Source organism: Herpailurus yagouaroundi, unplaced genomic scaffold (genome assembly GCF_014898765.1).
Source record: "Herpailurus yagouaroundi ecotype Mexico unplaced genomic scaffold, PumYag 164, whole genome shotgun sequence".
In the NCBI taxonomy this organism is placed as follows: domain Eukaryota; kingdom Metazoa; phylum Chordata; class Mammalia; order Carnivora; family Felidae; genus Herpailurus; species Herpailurus yagouaroundi.
In genome coordinates, this window is record NW_024412405.1 from 30,673,187 (window position 1) to 30,692,950 (window position 19,764).

General features: G+C 41.8%; 1 long non-coding RNA gene across 4 annotated transcripts in view; it reads left to right on the forward strand.

The window, feature by feature from the left end:
- The window catches only part of LOC121037824 (uncharacterized), a 91,254-nt gene that overhangs the window by 54,069 nt on the left and 17,421 nt on the right, over positions 1–19,764 (forward strand). The window contains exons 1-3 of one of the 4 annotated variants that reach the window (XR_005794012.1): positions 5,449–5,562; positions 8,999–9,149; positions 15,820–15,905. This is a non-coding gene — a long non-coding RNA (uncharacterized LOC121037824). Of the gene's footprint in view, positions 1–5,448; positions 5,563–8,293; positions 9,150–15,819; positions 15,906–19,764 lie in introns of those variants that run through there. The other 3 variants (XR_005794013.1, XR_005794011.1, XR_005794010.1) reach the window with 3 other exon arrangements.

Here is a 19,764-nt window from a genome sequence, read left to right on the forward strand (position 1 = left end):
GATTGCTTACACTTGATTGGGATTTTCAGGCTATGGCATAAGTAGTACTGTAAGGCGATAGGGTTAGAAGACTTTCAGATATAAAATGGCATAAATTAATTCCCTTTACCTTTGATTCCCTTAAAACAGAAAAACAACACTTTATGAAGGCTGGGCGTTATGTATATGAGATTTTGAGTTGGATGGTCTGAATTGGAAGTCTTCCTTCCTCTGTCCCTTGCTTACGACTTTGGGCAAGTTGCTGTTTCCTTAATCTTAGTGTTCTCATGTGGGTATGTGGATAACAATCACTGACATGGGTGTGTTTTCAGGGTCAGCCTGAAGTATAAAGTGCCGAATAAATGAATTCAAGCATATTAGGTGCTTAAAATATCTCCTTTCATTTTTCTCATTTGTTCTGAGCTCCAGACAATGATTGATCTTATTTTTTAGAAGCGGCAGTATAATTTTTGATGGATGTGATGGGGATCAAATGGGTGAAATCGTGAGATTTCTGACTTATGTTGAAGAAGAGTTCGTAGACACTGCTGTCAAACAACTGGAAGCTAGAACTTCCTTACGTTGGGTGTGTTTTAATCTTGGCCTAAGTTTTTCTGTTTTATTTATCCTTCGTTACCTTTTTGGTCAACATAAGCTGGTTATTACTTGGATCCTTACTACTTTTCCTGTGTGTCTTATGTGCTTGGTTTTTTTCCATGAAATGTGATGCAGAGTTAGCCTTTGGACACACAGAAATTGTTTGAATCTGAATGGAAACATAATAAAAATATTCATTTGGGGTTGAGGGGAGGAGTTACTGGATTAGGGATAAGGCATGAGGGATTTACATTTTAATTATATTTCCTTCCATATTCAATAAATACACGTTTATACGTATGCTCACAGACACAGAATTGGAGAGGAAATACAGAAAGTGAAGAGTTTAAAGGGCCCCCTAAGTTGGGGGGCTTTGGCCTGTGGCAGTTTGTTTGTTTGTTTGTTTTGAGAGAGAAAGAGAGAGAGAGAGAGAGAGAGAGAAACCACACCTGGGAGGGGCAGGGCAGACAGAGGAGACAGAGAATCCGAAATTAGCCCAGAGCCTGATGGGACTCCATCTCACCAATCCAGAGATCATGCCCGGAGCTGAAATCGGGAGTGGGACACAACAGGCTGAGCCACCCAGGTGCCCCGTGACAGTCTAGTTTTAAGCCTTTTGCTTTTTCTTCCCAATGAGCCATGCTAATTATTAACGAGAGTTGTGCAACTGTTAATTTTCGTTATTATTCTTAAACTTGTCCACCCTCCTTTCACCAAACGGGTCCCGATGCTCTTTCCCGCCACGAGTGTTGCGGTGGTAGGAGGCCCACAGGCTCGCAGGTGAGAGGGGACAGAGATTCAAGGGGCACCTGTTCTTCCTGCACCTGCTGCATGATAGGCCTGCAGGAAAAGTTAGCCCCCCCTGCCCCCCACTTATTAGTTCTGTCTGCAGGACATTTGAAATTTGATCCCTATCAAAGCCTTAAGCCAGACTAATTAAGCTCCAATATTAACTTCTTGGAGAGTTGGGTGGCTGAGGCCTTTTCTGAGTGTGGGATTGAGAGGCTCCTGTATCGCTCCGAGTGACCGTCTGACAGCTGGTGTGGGAGCCGCGGAGGTCCTCAGGGGGGCCCTGTGGGCTTGAACCAGAAAGTAGAGAGAGACCTTTTCGGTTCTGCCACTTAGTAGCTGCGTGGCTTCTGATATGCCGATGGCCTTTCCTGAGTCACTATGTCCTTAAATGCAAAATGAGAGAAGCGACAGTGTGGATGAGGGCATTAGCAATGATTTATGTAAGTGCCTAGCATATGCCTAACACGTAATCACTTCTTAATAAATAATAATAACAATAATCATGATAATGTGTTGCTCCCCTCCCTCTTTTTTCTTTCGTCTTTTCCTCTTTCTTCAATACAACATGAGAAAGTAAGAAGCCACAATTAATCTAACAACTTCAAAATCTTTAATACAAGAAAAAAAAAAAACACCAAGCATTTTAAGTACCTTTAAAATAAACCAGAGATCTTGACCAAAATAGAGAGAAGATGATACAAATGTCCACACATTTTATACCTTGTATACAGTTGTGGCTGGAAAATCAAATTATTGAGCGAGAGTCATCACCGTAATGGAACTTCAAGAAACAAGATAAAGTTAAAAAAAAAAAAAAAGAGGCATTTTTGTATATTTGCTTGCTGGGTAGAGATGCAGTTTTTTGCCTTTCAGAATAAGAACTAGATTAGAAATTGTAGTGAGTTTGTTTATTAACTCAATTATAAAACTGTTAATATTACCCTGCTTACAATACTCAGCTCTTTGTAAATATTCTACTAAACATACAGAAAAATTTTACTTTCACAGTAAGAGATCACCGATTGTCTTCTCCTGGGATTCAACTGAACAATGTATTTCTGAAGTGAGAATAAAAGCTTTGGAACAGAATAGGCAAAAATTCCAAAGAGTATAGTTTAATGGCCTGTGGGTATATATAAAGCAGATAATGCTATTTATAGAAATGGAAATGTCATAGTGATCCTCAAATGACAAAAGACTATATGTGACTTGTTTTCTTTCTAATTTGTTTCAAATGGTTGTACTAGATTTTCCTGATTGAATTTTTCATTTTAATTTTCTATTTTTGAAGTTCAGTGACACTAACACAGAATCCTTCAAGAGACTACTACCGAATAGTATCCCAGTTTAAAGTGTAAAATTCATAATAACTTTACAGAATATCTAAAATAAAAGTATATAAGAAATGTAATTCTTTATTTTGCTGAATGAAGACAGAGGGGAAAACAAAGTGGGCAAAATAATCCATGTAAAGGCATCTGGGTCCCGAGGCACACTGACACTTCCCTAATGGACGACAGTGCACATAAAAATAATTAATCATATGGAGAAGGCATTGCCAAGGTTAGAAGCGAGGTCTCTGGTTTTTAATGGAAATGTTCCATGCGTGAACTACTTCCCTAGCTCAAGCATTAGGGCATCTGTCATACTTAGCTCAGAATAGTTCAGGAGTTCAGTAAAATATCAGATAGAGTTCAGCACTTTTATTTCTTGGGGTATTAAAACTATATATAATAAGAAAAAAAGGGGTTGTGATGAACTACTTAACACGGTGGGTAGAACATCAAAGAGGTTAGACTTAGAATCTCAGAAATTTCAGGGAAAAAAATTTCCCCTATTATAGCTACGACTTTATTTTGTAGGATTTTTGTTGTTGTTGTTGTTTATGGGTGCTTCTGACGATATTGAAGTAAATGATAAGCAAGTTCATACCCTTGAGGAAAAACATACACTGAATGAGAAGGAAGAAGTCTTGGATGTATTTCATTGTTGAATTTAATAAACCAGGTTAATGTGCTCATTTCTTTTTGGCTCCTGGAGAAAGTGTAGACAGGTAAAAGTGGAGTCTTCTGGGGAGTGACTGATGGTTAAATTGTACAGTTCTTTTCTCTGTGGCTCTGTATGGAAAAATACCGCTGGAAGGCCCTGCCTGGGATGGGAGGTGGGGATTTCCAGTGGGCAGGGGGCTCCTGAGGGGTGTAGGATGGAATGGATTCCTGGAAAAAGCATCTCCTGTGCTCCCAGGGCCAAATGCACAGACTAGAAGCCTGGCCTTCCTTGATCTACTGAAGTTGATGAACGAGCTGTCACTATCCAATCATGAGCTTAATTCTTATAGTCTGTGGAAGGGCTAATTCCTGGGTGTAGTTAATATGCTTGCACTGGGAGAATTTTGCTCAATAAGCAAGATTCTCTGCCGAAGTGGCCAATGCTGGGATGAAGGTATGGGATCCAGGAAGGGCTGATAGCAGTTTAGGACCTCTTTCAGAGGGTGGGAGAGGAGTGTGTGTAATAATTAGCACAAAGGTTATAACATGAGATTATTAAAATGCGGTTTGAGTTTTTGAATCTACAAACTGGATTTCACACTCTTAAATAATTTTTAATATTTTTAAAAAATATATTTATTTTTGAGGGAGAGAGAAAGAGAAAGAGAGAGAGAGAGCATGAGTGGGGCAGGGGAAGAGAGAGAGGGAGACAGAGAATCCCAAGCAGGCCTTGCGTTCTCAGCACAGAGCCCAATGCAGGGATCAAACCCATGAACCTGTGAGATCATGACGTGAGCCAAAATCAAGAGTCAGACACTCAACTTACTGAGCCACCCAGGCTCCCCTCTTGACTTATTTTCAATCTTGTGAACACCCCCTGGTTGGATGACAGTATTAAGGCTTTCAGGTCTTTCCTGGACAGGATGGGGTAACTCTGCCCTCTCCCCACCCTCCTGCCATCCCCTCCACTGCAAAGGAAGAGAGATTTCTAGAACGTATCCGGGGCCACACTGAAGTGGTCACTCTAGGTTCCCACTAAGTCTCTCTGACAGAATGGTCTAAACTGCTAGGGCTGAAGCACTTTTCCTTTCCTTGTGGGCGTCCATCTGCTTTGGATTCTGTTTCTTTGTGGTTTGAGATTATTGATGATTATCATGGGAGGGGAGAGTGTTTCTTCTCTGAATCGAATGCACACAGAGAACACCACATGATTTGCAAATACTTTTCTTTGATTTGTTGAAATAGCAAATCCCAAAGTGCAGCTATGGGGAAGGTGGGAGGAGGATGATCAATCTTTTTCATCCGATAAGTACTTGTGTTACTAGGTGCTGTGACTCACTATATGACCTGATCCTTTGCTTGGTGGAGAGATTACATATTAATGTCTTGAGAGAGCTGGAGAGATAGGGTTGAGCAATCTGGAAAGAAACACGAGAGGATTTGCCTGGACTTAAAAAAGGCTGGCTCTTTGAAATACTCCAAGTTTTCCAAAGCATCAATTAGCTCAGATAAAAATGCAAATCAAAGGAAAACTTTCTCAATCTTTTAATATATAAATTCATAACTCAGTTTCCCGGCCCATCTTTTAGGTGCCCCCACCTCCACATCCCTCATAAGCATGATGATAAGTTTACAGTTTGCAATTTACCTATTATTTTTAGAAGATGGCTTTTGGAAAGGAAAAAAAAAAAGGAAACTGCGATTTTAAATATACATGTACTCAGGAGCTTTTGAGGAGAAGCACAAGGTACACAATGATTGAAATTTTATATAAATTTTATTAGCTCGAACACTAAAGTCAGACAGATAATGGGATTCAAACATTGCGTCTGCCACTTAATTATTTTGTGACCTTGAACAAGTTTATCTGTCTGAATCTTCTTATCCTCACCTGTAAACTGGGATGATGGTGGAACCTGTTTCTTACGTTGTGTTGTTATGGGGAATAATCAAGATAATGCATTTAAAATGCCTGGCATGCTCTCGGGCACCTGAGAACATTTTACAAAGACGTTAGCTATTTTTATAATTGCTATTGTCATCATTATTTTTATTCCCCAGCTCTGTTTTATTTTCTTCTGTATTCCAGAATTTTCTGCCTTCAGTTCATCAAGGAGCATGTGAATTGAATTGGACACAGAGACATCCTGTTGTCCAGTCTTCATCTACAACATCTGCCGTGACCCATACTGTCTGCTTCACAAATGTGTGCTCTGCCACTTGCAAATCATTCAAATGCCCAGGAAGCCCCAGGAAACCTTGAACCTATGCTTGAACCATTTGCTGGCTTTTTCTTGTTTTGTCCACATTTTAAATTTATTGTTATTATTTTTTAATGTTTGTTTATTTTGAAAGAAAGTGAGAGAGCATGTGTGCGCAAGCAGATGAGGGACAGAGAGAGAGAGAGGGAGAGAGGGAATCCCAAGCAGGCTCCACACTCAGTGCGGAGCCTGAAGCGAGGCTCTATCTCACCACCATGAGATCATGACCCGAGCCTAGATCAAGAGTTGGACGCTTAACTGACGGAGCCACCCAGGCACCCCTCCTCCAAATTTTTTAATTTTTAAGGGTTTTGTTTCTCTAATGCATCTTTCGATTGAGTTTGTTTTCCATCATAGTTCTATGAGATCTATAATGAATATTTCATTGCTTTACCCTTCTTTCATCTGAATTCTATTAATTAAGCTTGTATATGTTTCTCTTTTCCCTGGTGTTTCTGAAGCAACTTTTTAACTTGTAGCTACTTTCCATTTAAGAAAACCAATATTCAGTCTCCTCATCTTCCTCTTCCCTATCTCCTGTCTGCTTTTCCCTGGGCCCTGACGCAAAGCAGCGAAAGCCCTCTGCCTCGTGGCTGCAACCTGCCGGGCTGTGTCGGGGCCCTCCCATCGTGGAAGAGTGGATTGCCAGAGACTTGTTCTAACACAGTGCTAGTGCTTGTAATCCCTCCCCATGCCGAAAGCTACAGAGTACGTCCTCTGCCTTCCTTGGGTGCATAATTACTTCCCCTCGTGAGGCAGAGCTTCCTGGAGGACAATCAGAGAGCCGCAGTGTTCAGCAGCCCGCTGATGAAGAATGTCTGCCTGCGGTCTCCTTCTAGGAGGCTATTGTGCTGGAGGAAGGGTTTAGCGGCCCAAGCATCAGCTCTCAAATGCCAGGTTCAAATTCTGACTCCGCCATTTGTCCCCATGCGGTGTTTGAGTCAAGCTGGCGTGGCAGTGCGTTTGGGGAGGGGCGTGTTGCTAAGCAAGAGCCCTGGTGCAGCTCTGTTTCAGATTACCCTAGGGCTAGGGAACCATTGACATTATCTTTGCCTCATAGAAGTAAGAGCTGGGTTGTTTTGTTTCTTTCCTGTGAAATACAGTTCCATGCATCTCAGAGCTTCACGTTTGGGGAGAAATCCTTTAACTTTTCACCTGCGTTTTTCTTCTGGTGCAAATGGGGATAATGTCATTTTTGCCAGTTCCTAAGTGGAGCTGGGGGGAATCCCTTAGATATTTCTAATGTTAACAGGATATAGAATCGGGAAATGCCTGCACAACCATCGTGAACTGTTGTTGTGGTATACGACTTTACTTTCTCACTGTAGTAAATAACTTGTGTAAGGCCACATAAGACAGAGTTGGGATCTGAGCTTAGCCTGTGTCTGGTCTTTCCGTCACCTCATGCAGCTCCCGGCCTGCTACTGTGGAGAGAGAGTGCCAGCTTCTTGGGAAACTTCCACTCAGTCTTACTGGAGCTCAGTGTTGGTCTTAGCAGGAGGCCAGAATCAAGGAGCAGTCAGCCGCTCACGGGAGCACGGGAAACATCCTGAGTCAGGGATCCTTCTCCCACTCAGAGCCCTGCCCTTTCGAAAGATGGGAACTGTTTTTTTTTTTTTTTCCAACGTTTATTTATTTTTGGGACAGAGAGAGACAGAGCATGAACGGGCGAGGGGCAGAGAGAGAGGGAGACACAGAATCGGAAACAGGCTCCAGGCTCTGAGCCATCAGCCCAGAGCCCGACGCGGGGCTCGAACTCACGGACCGCGAGGTCGTGACCTGGCTGAAGTCGGACGCTTAACCGACTGCGCCACCCAGGCGCCCCAAGATGGGAACTGTTTTTATTTGCATTGCAGCCTTTAAGTTAATTAATGGGAATTAATACGTGTGTAAGAACTTCAGAAATTTCCCAAAGGCTCATTATAAATTTAGTGTAAAAGGAGCACTGGATATTTTTTTAAAGACAGGGCTCTCATTAAATTTTTAGGTTATTAATAAAAACATTTTTATCAGGGCAAGTTGAGTGTGAGTGCTGGGATGAAGACATCAGTGAATGCACTTGAGCCAAATTCAACTGACTCCTACAAGGGAAACCATGCGGGGTGTGTGTGTGTGTGTGTGTGTGTGTGTGTGTGTGTGTGTGTGTTTGGTGGAGGGGAGAGGAGGCTGGTAGTGTGAAGTACTAAAGGCTGCCAGAAAAGCACATATCTATAATTTCCTTTCATTAGGAAAAGGTTCCCGACTTAATTGTTTGTAGTATCAAATCATCTAAGACTTCCTCCGCTATTACAGGATGTGGCCAAAAAAAAAAAAAAAAAAAAAAAAGCATTTAGTGGTATATAAAAACAGAACGGAGTGTCTGCTTATTTGGGGATTTATATCTGTTTATTCATTTATGACCACCAGCCAGGTAGCTTGATCAATGATAATAGGAGAGCTTTATGAGGAACGTCACACGTGCCAGCTCCCCTGTTTCCATAGAGAATAAATGTACAGAAGTAAATCTTTGAACAAACAGAAAAGCGGTTTAACTTATGCTCTCTCTAACTGTCTTTGAATAGAGGCTTATCCTGCCTGGGCCTCTGTGGGCTTTCCCCTGGCTTAGCATCACTGCCTTCAGAGCCAGCAGCCACCCTAGGAACGCCAGCCACCCACGGCACACCTGTGAACGGCGGAAGGTCGTGCTGGGGATGCTTGCAAACCCCGGTAACAGTGGCTCACACCTTTGCCAGGGTGCTCGAGCCATTGTTCGACCGTGGAGAAGTGGCACATCTTTGTCGCAACATACCTCTCCTTGGGGCGGCATCTCGCTTCCGCACTGCCCCTTGTGCACGCTGGTCCCAGTGCTCAGAACGGTCCCAAAGGGACCACCGTCCTTGTTACAGAGCACTTTCACACCATGTGAAGGGCCTCTTGGTTCTTTTCAACTCATATCTCTTCCTGGGTTAAACGTCTCCGTTTCCCTCTGCCGTTCTTTATCATATGTTGTAACTTTTAGAATTCTTGACATCTGAGTTGTCTCCCCTCTGAAAATCCTATGGCCTAACAACACATTTCCCAAGAGATGACACCAGAAGAAGGCTTAGGACACCCTAAGCCGTACGGGGTCCACGGGATCACAGGGTAGCGTGTTACTGTCACCTGCCTATGTCTGGAGCCTGTATCCCAGCTGCCACAGCTAAAAGTAAGGCTGCGAATTTCTTATGGACAGGAACTGGCCTCGGTCACAGCAGGCAGAAGAGTAAATGAATAAGGTTGTCCGAGTGCTTTTTAACAACAGCAGCCACACTTCACAAAGCACTGCTAAGAAAGCATTTCCCCTTCCCCTTTGCAGTCAGATGGCTCCCTGGACTCCAGCAGGTCTCTGTCTCCCCTTTTCAGGTCAAACAGCATCTTTCCAGCTCCACTGCTGATGCCACTCTGGCCACCTGAGATCACCGCAAGTTCTCCTTGTCTTCCAGAACTCCAGCCACACCACCCGGTCCTGTGCCGCACGCAGACCTGAAGAGCGTGTGGTCTACTCTTCCTACAGGTTAGTGTCGAAGGTATTGAACAGGATACATCCTGACACTCATCAATGCCCTGGCCTCCTCTTCCCCCTAGCTCTGACTCTGGTGAATTCTACCACCACAGCCGTCACATCTATGTGGAAACCACAAGCACCAAACTTCAAATTTGCTCTTTGTCCTTCTCAAATAAAAACACTCAAAACGTAGCCATTCCTTATATTCTAACATCTAGTCATTAAGAATTCAAATATGCATTATATGGCGCCATGAGTACAATGAGGATCAAAAGGGACAAGGCCCCTGTTTTCATGGAGTTTACATGGCGAGCAACTAAATAAACAAATAAAATAATTGCAGTTATGGACTTAATTTAAATAGGTTAATTGTGATTGGTGTTACGAAGGGAGTAAGCAGACTGATAAGACAGTGCTGGGCAGAACCTGCTTTGGTACAGAGCAGGCAGGGCCTTGGGGAGTGACTGCAGGGTGAGAAGGAACAAGAGCATCTAAGCCCAAGGAACAGCTACAGCCCAGCTGCTAGAATGGGATATGCGTGCTCCGCGGAGCTGACAGAGGGCCAGTGTGACTGGAGCAGAGTGGGCCTTGTAGGGGTTTCACTTGGAATACAACGGGAAGCCACTGAGAAGTTCATCTAGTGGATGCAGAATGGCGTTGTTTGCAGTTTTTGAAGGGCCTCTTGCTGTATGATGATCGCACGGGGGATGGAGGAAAGTGAAAGGGGGGAATACCAATGATAGAACTCTATGACAAAGGCTAAGGGAAGCAAGAAAGGGCTCGCCCTGGTGGGTGGCAGAGAGATGGGAAGATAGATTCAAGATCTATTCTGAATGTATCCTGCATGCAGGTCAAATGTAAGGGGTGAAGGGAAAGGAAGAGTAAGGGTGATTTCAGCGATTAGAGCGAGGGCCATTCACAGAGATGGGGAGACTGGGAGAAGAATCATTTGGGGAGGGGAGTGGGTGTCCAGAGTGTTCACCTGGGACGTGGTAAGTTTGAAATGAATCTGTGACAAGAACACAGAAAGCTAAGAAAATAGATAAGGCAATATTAGTTGCCAGAAACAATTTAAAATATGCAGGAAAGTAAAGGTAATTACCATTGATCCCACGGCTTAGCCCTGAATGGTACAGACCCAAAATATTGTCCATGCTGAATGTTAATGTAATCAAACATTTAAAATAACTATATTGAGAGGCTGGGGTGTGAGAGGTAGGCGTCTATGTATGGTGGAGACTAGGAAGGGAAGAGTGTAACGTGCTAACCTTCCATGTGGGGAGTCAATATCCAGAGCTGGAAATATCAAGTACAAGCAATGTAAGCGTGTCATTTAGAATACACAGGTAAATACCAACACAATCAGCTACAAATGTTAAAAGTGGTTACCTCTGAAGAAAGGGAAGTTGAGGGTGCTGGAGGGAAGATGCTAACAACAGCTGCTTATTAACAAAATTTATAGACCTGGGTGAATCTTTAAAGTATGTGCATACATAAATTTAATAAAAAATGAAAGATTAAAAATGTTAAGAGAGCCAACCAACTCTACAAGGATGTCAAGACAGCCAGCCCTATGAGCATACCTAAATCCCAGGGTGAGCTTGGAACTTCTGCAAAGCTAAAAAGAAAAATGCTGTCATTAGAAATGCTCCTAGAGATAATATGGCTCATTTACTTATGACAATGGGCCTCTAAAATAGATATTTGTGTTACCATTTTACAGATATGAAAACTGAGGCTCAATGGGATTAACTTGTTTGAGATCACCATTCATTCATTCACTCATTCATTCATTCACTTATTTGATATTTATGCATCATCTCTTCTGCACTAGCCAGGCTAGAAGATGGCCATAGATTTTCAGACTCCAGAGTTTGTGTCCTTTTCCTTGTACCATTTTGTCTCCCATGAAAACAGCTTCCCCAAACTAGAGAAACCTCATGGACAGACTCTTTAAGAGAATATGATTTTAAAGGGAATGGGAAGTTTAAAGAAATATGTAATTCTGACTTTGCAAGTGGGACTAACTTAAGTGAGAAGGAAAGGAGATTGAAGGTTAAAGCACCTAAAATAGTTATAAAATTAGCTCCTTCGTGAGTTCAGATTTTGTAATATACCAAATAAGACAGAAAGAACTCATGACTAAGACAAAAATATAGAAGATAGGCACAAACCTTTAAGATCTGAGTCACAATGGTTGTAGATCAGTACAAGATAAAAGTTTATTAACGTTCAAGATCGCTAAAAATGGCTAAGAAAAATGTGGATGTGTCTGCTGTTCAAAGATGTTATGATGTTAACACATATCAAAGAAAGAGCCAACCTACTCTTTAATCCAGTTTGTTTCTATTTTCTTCATCAAGGAGAATGGTTTTAAAATGGAAAAAAAGAACATAAAAATCGCTGAAAGGTGGTTGAAGACCAAAACATGAGACGAGATAGTGAGTTAATGCTTCGGGAATTTAAATAAGTTTAATTCCCCAAACCCAATAGAATGATATGCAAGCTTATTGAAGTTTCTTGTATTTTGACCATTGAGTCATCCATGAAAATCAAATAATTCAACCGAGAGCACGGGGACACAGGAGTTATAATAAAATAGTGAACAAAATTGTAAAATGCTGATATATTAAGATTCAAGATAAAAGAAGAAATGGTTGGCTAGAGCTTTGGCTGAGAGGAAAGATGACTTTCTAGGAAAGACGTGAATTCCTTCAGCGTCAGGCATCAGCAGCCACAGCATCAAAGGACGGGCAGCAAAGCTGTCATCTTTGGGTGGCTGAGACCTTCATCACAGAGCCTTGGTGCCTTCATAGCACACTTGTTCCTTTGGTTATCTGCAGCTACAAGATGACCAAAATGATAACCAGGAAGAGGGATTCCTGGAATGTGGTTGAAAGCCCCTTTTCAGAATTCCCAGGTCTGCTCTGAAGGAATCTCGGGAGAGCTGGGGTTCTTAAGAAAGCGATGGGAGCAGAGCCATGAACATTCTATTTTTTTTCACTCTTGTTACAAGTCTTCAGTGAAACCCATTCTTGGTCTTACAGAGATATTCTTGACTGGTGTGGTGAGCCTATGATACTAATAGCCAATATGTATTAATAGTCTGTGTAATGTTCACATTTTAACAGAGCATTCCTATGGGATGTTTTGATCCAAAGGAATGAATTCTTAATGGTGGAAATTTTGGCTCTAATGGTCTAAGAGTATGATTTAACAGAGGACCTTTGCCTTATGCCCCTCCCTCATATATTTTTTTGAAAAATTTTAATGTTTATTCACTTTTGAGAGACAGAGAAAGGCAGAGCACGAGTGGGGAGGGGTGCAGAGAGAGAGGGAGACATAGAACCTGAAGCAGGCTCTGGGCTCCACGCTGTCAGCACAGAACTCGATGCAGGGCTCAAGCCCACGACCTGAGATCATGACCTGAGCCAAAGTCGGGCACCCAACCGACTGAGCCACCCAGGCACCCCTGCCCCTCCCTCATATTTCTCATAACTGGTGTTCTATCTCTGCTTGCCATGTATTTCCAGAATGTGTCTTTGGATCCCCCATCTTTTTCTCTTTATTGAGGTCTTTGAATTATTTTCTGATTTTCACAGTGGTATATGTCAATTGAAGTAGGAGTATATAGATGCACTTGTGAGGTCTAGAGATCCATTTCCTTCATACTATTTAAAGAGGTACAAAGAACACACTAACCGGATTGACTTCATGTTTCAGATGTTTAACAAATGTTACGAGCCAGAGTGTATATCTCAAATGTATATTTATATAGTTGAGCACCGTAGAATGTGTCTTCAGGGTACTATTGTAAACAAGCTGTCAAGCCTAACTGGGTTATCTTGGGGGAAAAAAAAAACAACTTTTGTTGCACATGCCATTTACAAACCTTGTAAGAAACATTCACTGATCGAATCAATTGTACACGTTTAAATACATGAAATGCCGTGATATTTGCTCAAAAATCCAAAGGTGAGACTTTTGCCTATTAGGCTTTTGGGAAAGCTATCTATTTTAAAAATTAAAATTCAGCCAATTAACAAAGTGCCTTCAAATTTTTACATCAGTAATTGTTTTCATGCTTTGAAGAAATAAAATTAAATTGATTATGTAACGCTGAGAGTGAATGTCAGACTTTGGGGTAAAGTTAATATACTCATTTTCTCATTCTTCTGCTTTTATTAGAAAATAAGCAGCATTATCCCAAACATCCCAAATTTCTGTGATTAAATGTAAATTTGTTTTCATCTGAAACATAAAACACTAGAATACCCAAAATAAAGTTTTACTCATTACATTTAATTTTCAGGTTTCTTTGTAAGGAGAATTAATGGAGTAAAGGATCAGCCTCAGCAGTAGCAGAGTTTGGAGTAGGGGAGACTATAGCCAAGGTTATCAGTGAAGGCTTCCTGGAGGAAGGGAGGTTTGAACTAGGCCTTGGAGAATGAAAAGAATAGAGTCAAACTTGAGGACCCTGAAGAAGGAGGAAAAATAGGGAAAAATCTAGGTATGTCTGGGAAATAATGACTAATGCAATTTAGAGTAAAGTATGTAAGTAGTGGGTCCATTGAAGGATCTCTCGCAGCAATCCAGGAAAGACATTGTGGTAGAGGCAATTCATTCATTCACTTCTTGATCCATTTGTCCAGTATCTGTTTACTGAGCACCTGTCACGTGCCAGATACAACTGTAGACACTGAGAGTATAAAGGACGGGATGTACGAGATAACTTATGACGGGCCTTTGGACAGAGTACAGCAACATGCTAGTACATTGTAGGCAGGAAAGGCTGAAATTCTCAAGCATTCGGAAGAAAATCACCAATGATACGGGTGGTAGGCAAGTGCCTTCCACTGTAGTCCGAGGAGTTAAAATAAGCTTCGGTGGATAAAAATTCCTATAGCATTGACTTCCATTCATTAATTCAGCACGTTTTGATGGAGCCCCTGACTCTGGGCATAGTGCTGTGCTAACAGGGGAAGGAATTCTCAGCTGCTAGAATGGATGGCAAGGAAGGCATAGAGCTCCCTCCCAGGATGTGTTGCCGGAGAGGGCAAACCTGTCTGGAATGGCTGGAGCTCAGGACACAAGGGGCCTGTGACCTCTTTGGATGGGGCAGGAAGCCCTCTGGGCTCCTGCAGCCCTCGGGTCATCATTATGGACACTGGCTATCTTTGAACTACAGTTTTGCAGAAGTGCCAACTATTAATAGACAGTAGAGAGCAGAGTTTACTGTAATAGGCTGACAAATATAGATCTGAGATATCATTATACGGCCAATTTCTCTTCTGCCCGCAAAAGCTTTGTTGGCCCTTGAGTTTCTTCCTTTCCCTCTCGCTCAACTAAACACAAATGGCTGGGTACAGAGCATATTCTGGCTCTGCCTGCCAACAAAGGTAGGACACAAAGTAAGACATAAACTCTGGTATTATCGGCCCCATTTCTTATTTTCATTTATTTATTGTCAGACGTTTTAAAGGACCCAACAGACTTCTTCTCCATCCTTTGCTCCTGTCCCCCCCTCTGAGCAGCCCAGAGCATTTGGACTTACATTTATTTTCATGCATGATTTACAAGCCTTCTCTTTGGGAATCTTGATGCTAGGTCACTAAGAGAGAATCCCGAAGTCATGTCAGGGAAAAGATATACTTTTATTTAATGGAGCAATAAACTGGTTATGGAGTCTCCTTAGAACTTTTTAAAAAGGTTGCTGTAGGCAATAGCTTGAATGTCGTCCAAATCCTGGACGTATCTTTTTTAGTCTTAAATAATTATAGAGCTGGCGCGCTTTTGTGATTATCCCAGTGATAGACTCACCTAGAAATAGAGCAAAGGACTCTTATTAATAGTGTCCACACGGTGGTTCCTTCCACACATGAAGACTAAAATAAAATAGTCAAACTTGAGGGAGTTTTAGCTATAACCTGAAAAAATATTCAAATGATTCTGTGCCTCCACTTGTGAAAAAGCTAAGATCAATTTCCAATATATTTTTAAGGGCAACAGTATGTGATTCAAGTTACCCCTGAATGCAAACACATAGCACTGTGGGTTTTTAAGTGAATGATAAATGTCAGTTCACAGGTTCCCTGTACTGTTGAATTGTTTATCTCAAGACGTGGTAGAATCATGGCTTGGGACTTTAAAACGTTCTTCCCTTACGGATCTGTTTTCTATCACCTCAACTCTGCCCTCTACTTTGTTACCAAAAATTCTATTGTGTTTTCCTCACAGACTTCCTTGCCTGTAGGTATTTTATAGCATTGTGGTAATATCATCTTTCCATGGCTTGCACTTTTTTCATTTTAACCCTGAATTCAAGGACTACTTTTCCGGCCTTTAATGAGGCAAATCTATGTTTTTAATCCATTTATATAACACGGAAGGATTTACTTTGAAGACTTCTTTTTTAATAAGGCATTGTGAAACTGGAAAGTATTGTTCATATTGCAAACGTGGGCATATTTCACCTAGAAAACAGCGAGAAAATAAATGACTCAGAAATCCGCTGTTAGTGATGATGTGAAAACTATCATGTGTTTGTTACGCTTCTTATTTGTTAGTGTAATGTAGACCTTTGAATTATTAGATATGTCTGTGAAAATACTGGCTGAATAGGAGAACTGGATAAAAATCCAAGAAGATAACATGACCTTTGAACCTTGTTCATTGGCAGGGACTAATATGTCTGAAGAAATGCTGTTTGGATAATCATTGTTCCTGTTCATCACATGCATTGAGAACCATGCTGAGAATACCACGGTGAGCAAGATAAAATCTCTGACAGAAAGGGCTTGACGTCTAGTGGGGAGTAAGCCATGACATTACTCTTGGATAAATTCTATGACTGGAAAGTACGGGAAGGCACATGGGAATTAGAGAGTAACTCCACTGCAGAGAACAGCAGATAACTCCTAAAGAAAGTAATGTCAAAGTTGCTGTGGTCAGCATAACTTCAAGAAGATCCCCTGTGAACCGAGTCTTTATGTAATGCCCCTCCCTTGAGGGTAATGGCCCTCTGTGTAATGCCCCTCCTTGAGGGCGAGACCTGTCAATTACTTCCCTCCATAGAATATAGCAAAGTTGATAGGATGTTACTCCCAAGATTTTGCTACATTGTATGACAAAGGTGGAAGGAATTTGCATAGGTAAATCAGGCTCCTAATCAAATGACTTCAGGTTAACCCAGAGGGAGATTATTTTGGGTGGGCTGACCTTATCAGCCAAGCTCTTTACAAAAGACCAGAAGTCAGGAAGATTTGCCTCTTGGCTTTGAATCAGTAGCTGCCATGTTTCTAGAGGGTCTGGGAGTGGGCCAAACGGTGAAGAATTGTGGGGGTCTCGGGAAGCTGAGAGAGGTGCCTGGCTGATAGCCAGCAAGAAAGCAGGAACCTCAGTCCTACAACCACAAGGAATTAAATTCTGTCAACAACCACATGAGCTTGGAAGAGGACCTTGTGCTCCGGGAAAGGAATGTGGCTCAGCTGACACCCAGACCGCAGCCAGGTGACATCCTGAGCTGTGGACCCTAAGCGCTGGGCTGCACTCAAACTCCTGACTCATGGAAAGTGTGAGATGATGCACGTGTGTTGAGGCAGCTAAATTTGTTATGCGGCGTTAGGAAGCCAGTACAGCTGAGACGTGACTGATGGCCCTTAGATGGGGAATGCTCCAGGATTTTAGTAGTATGTGTAAAATCACAGGCTTTCTGGTCAACATTAACTTAGCTTCTTATTTAGCCAGCTGCCTCTGAACAGGTTAGTTAACCTCTCAGTTTGCCTATTCTGGAAAATGGACATTATCATTATCATCACCATCCTCCCTACCATCATCATTATCATCACCGTCATCATCATCACCACCCCCTGTCTCTGTCACATCCTTGTCATCGTCACCTTAATCATCACCGTCCTCATCTGCGTCATCACCATCATCATTCTTCCCTTACAGGGCAGCTGTGAGGATTAAGTGAACTAAGCTGCTGAATGATTTTAAATAGAAGCAGGGCATGAACAGAGCCAGGATTCTAGTTCAGTCTGTCTGACACCGGGGTTCTAGAATGCTCTTCTCAACTATAATGTATATTGTCCTTCTCTATTGTTATGCATTCACATTTAGTCATCTGACAGATCTGACTTTAAGATCCAGCTTCACCTTGAGCAAGAAATTAAAATTTTAGGGTGTGTCCTCATATATATGGTATGAAATAATAGCACCCAGCTTATAGGACTGTAAGGATTAAATGAGGTAGCACATACGAAGTGAGTAGCAAAGGACGCACTTAAGCATTTCTTAGATAACTTACATTGCTTAAGAGATGTTTATATGTATTACTACCTGCAGACTTCATTCACTGTACATATGATCCACACACATGGTCCTATCTACACATGTATGAAAAGCTTCTCTGCATAAGGCATAGATTATGGGGGAAGATTATGAAGATCACTGAGACTAAGACACGTTTTGATTGGTCCAGAACGTGTCAGGTCAGGTGAGCGCCGGGAATCAGTGGACGTGTTAGATGTGCAGGGATCATCCTTCCAATCGCTGCGTTTCTTAATTTTAAAAATTCTTCACTGTAATTACTTCCTGTGTGTGTGGATGTAGCCGAGCCAACTGATTTACACCTCTCAGGTCCTTCTTCACTGATTATATAATTATTTGTTCTTTGATTTTCAAGGGCTGAATCATTGCTTTCTATTTTCATAGCTTCCCTTTCTCTAAAAGGGCTTGCCTTGCCCCGTGAATAGGTCCTGGTGATGTTTAGTTGGCGGAAAGCACGCTTTTTCACACAGTGTGGCTTATTATTACTATAATTTTCTAAGCTTGGCTCTTGCCACTGCTAGTCCCGAACAAGCCGCAAACTGAAAATGCTGGAAGTCATGACGAGGAGTGGAGAAGATTTGTTTTATTTTCTCACGGTGCGAATGCAGTCTTTCCCGTGCCTGCTCTGCTTGTTTTATTGGCTCTTCTGCTTCCTCCCTCTTTCTGACTCATTGGTATAGACTGTGTTTATTGTTGTCTTACAAATTATCCTTCCACTTGGCATTTGCTGTTGCTAATTGCCTACTAACTTTCTCGCCATTCGAGTAATGAGTGGCAATTTCGCATCTACCTCCAAGCAGATATTATGGTTTCTCATCATTATTACACTGCATCTATTTCTCTCTTATACTCTATTTGACTTATATGTATGTAATGTCTTTTTTTTTACGTGAAAGAAGCAGCAACCATTTGTATTCATAATTATTCCATCTTTTCCAGAGCAAGGCAAAATAAGTATATTCAACACATTCTGTATGGCGATTTAGATTAGGGAACTGAATTACAGTTACTAACATTTTCAATAAAGTTTGAAAATTGTGCAATTGTACAAACATATCAGAGCCTCTTTATCACTTTTGTCGGGGCAGGGAGCTAAAGCCTGTATGCGTTCTAGAAGAACTGGGTGAGACTCCTGAGCACCTGTGGTGAGCTGACCGTTTAGATGGGGACCTTTTACTGATCATCCAGGGGCACATTTCAAACTCTTCAACCAATTTGCCCACTGACTGATGGCACCTCTTTTCCTGGTACAGGTTGGGCCACTGAGAGCCAAGAGACAAAAAGCAATAGAGGGCAGTGTTCTTCTGCTACAGGAAGATTATATAAAACATGGTCAAGTTATTATTCTGTAGCTCATTTGAATAGGCATTTTTACCCAGATTCACCTGATTTTGGATAGCAGAGTCCATACGTGTCCTCTAGAGGCTGGCTGATTGTTACCGGAACCACTATTGACAATGCTGCTCGTTTAAGGTCTGTCTCTTGAACTGAAATTATCTCCCACTTGTCTTAACCCCACAGTCATCCCTCCCCGATCCATCCTTTCCGTTGCTGCCGGAATTCTCTGTTTGAAACAGAAATCTATGTCATCCCCGTGCTGAAGAAGGCTTGTTATTTCCCCACTGTAATGAAGAGATGATGGTTAAGTGCACAGCTTTGGAACAATGGAAACTTGGCTAGACAACTTTGCCTTAGTGATTCTACTTGAACCTCAGCTTTCTCACCTGAAAATGGGGGTAATGATGTGCACTGCATCGGATTATGTGCAGGTTAGGAATAACATGCCGAGTGCTCAGTGGAGCCTCTTATGTAATGTGAGCTTTCAGGAAACTCTAGCTCTTAGCTAGTCTTTTTTAAATAAGCCTGCTTGATTTAAAGTCAGCATTCCTTTCAGAAAAAAGGAAAGCATCAGGAGCGACAATTCATGTAATTTGGCCTCTTCCTCCAATCCATCAAAACTTAACATAATTCAATTGTAAAGCAGTTGTAATTCATGGCTCTGTTTTCTCATGTGCCAGGTTATTTTATATTCAAGTGATCATGACTATTAGAAGAATTTTCCATTTTTAGAACCGGATTTCAGGGAGTTGACAGAAATGTCAACATAACATGGCCAAAAAGAAATACATAAACAATCAGATCAAAGAGACTCAGCCAGAAGAGAATCCTATTCAGAGGAAGAGAGAAAAATGTTCAGAGGGAAATTAAAGAGGCTGACAACAAATTAAATATCACCGGCAAGAACATTTTTATCTGGCGCACGATGCTTTGTGGGTTCTGATTCTTCTTTTGA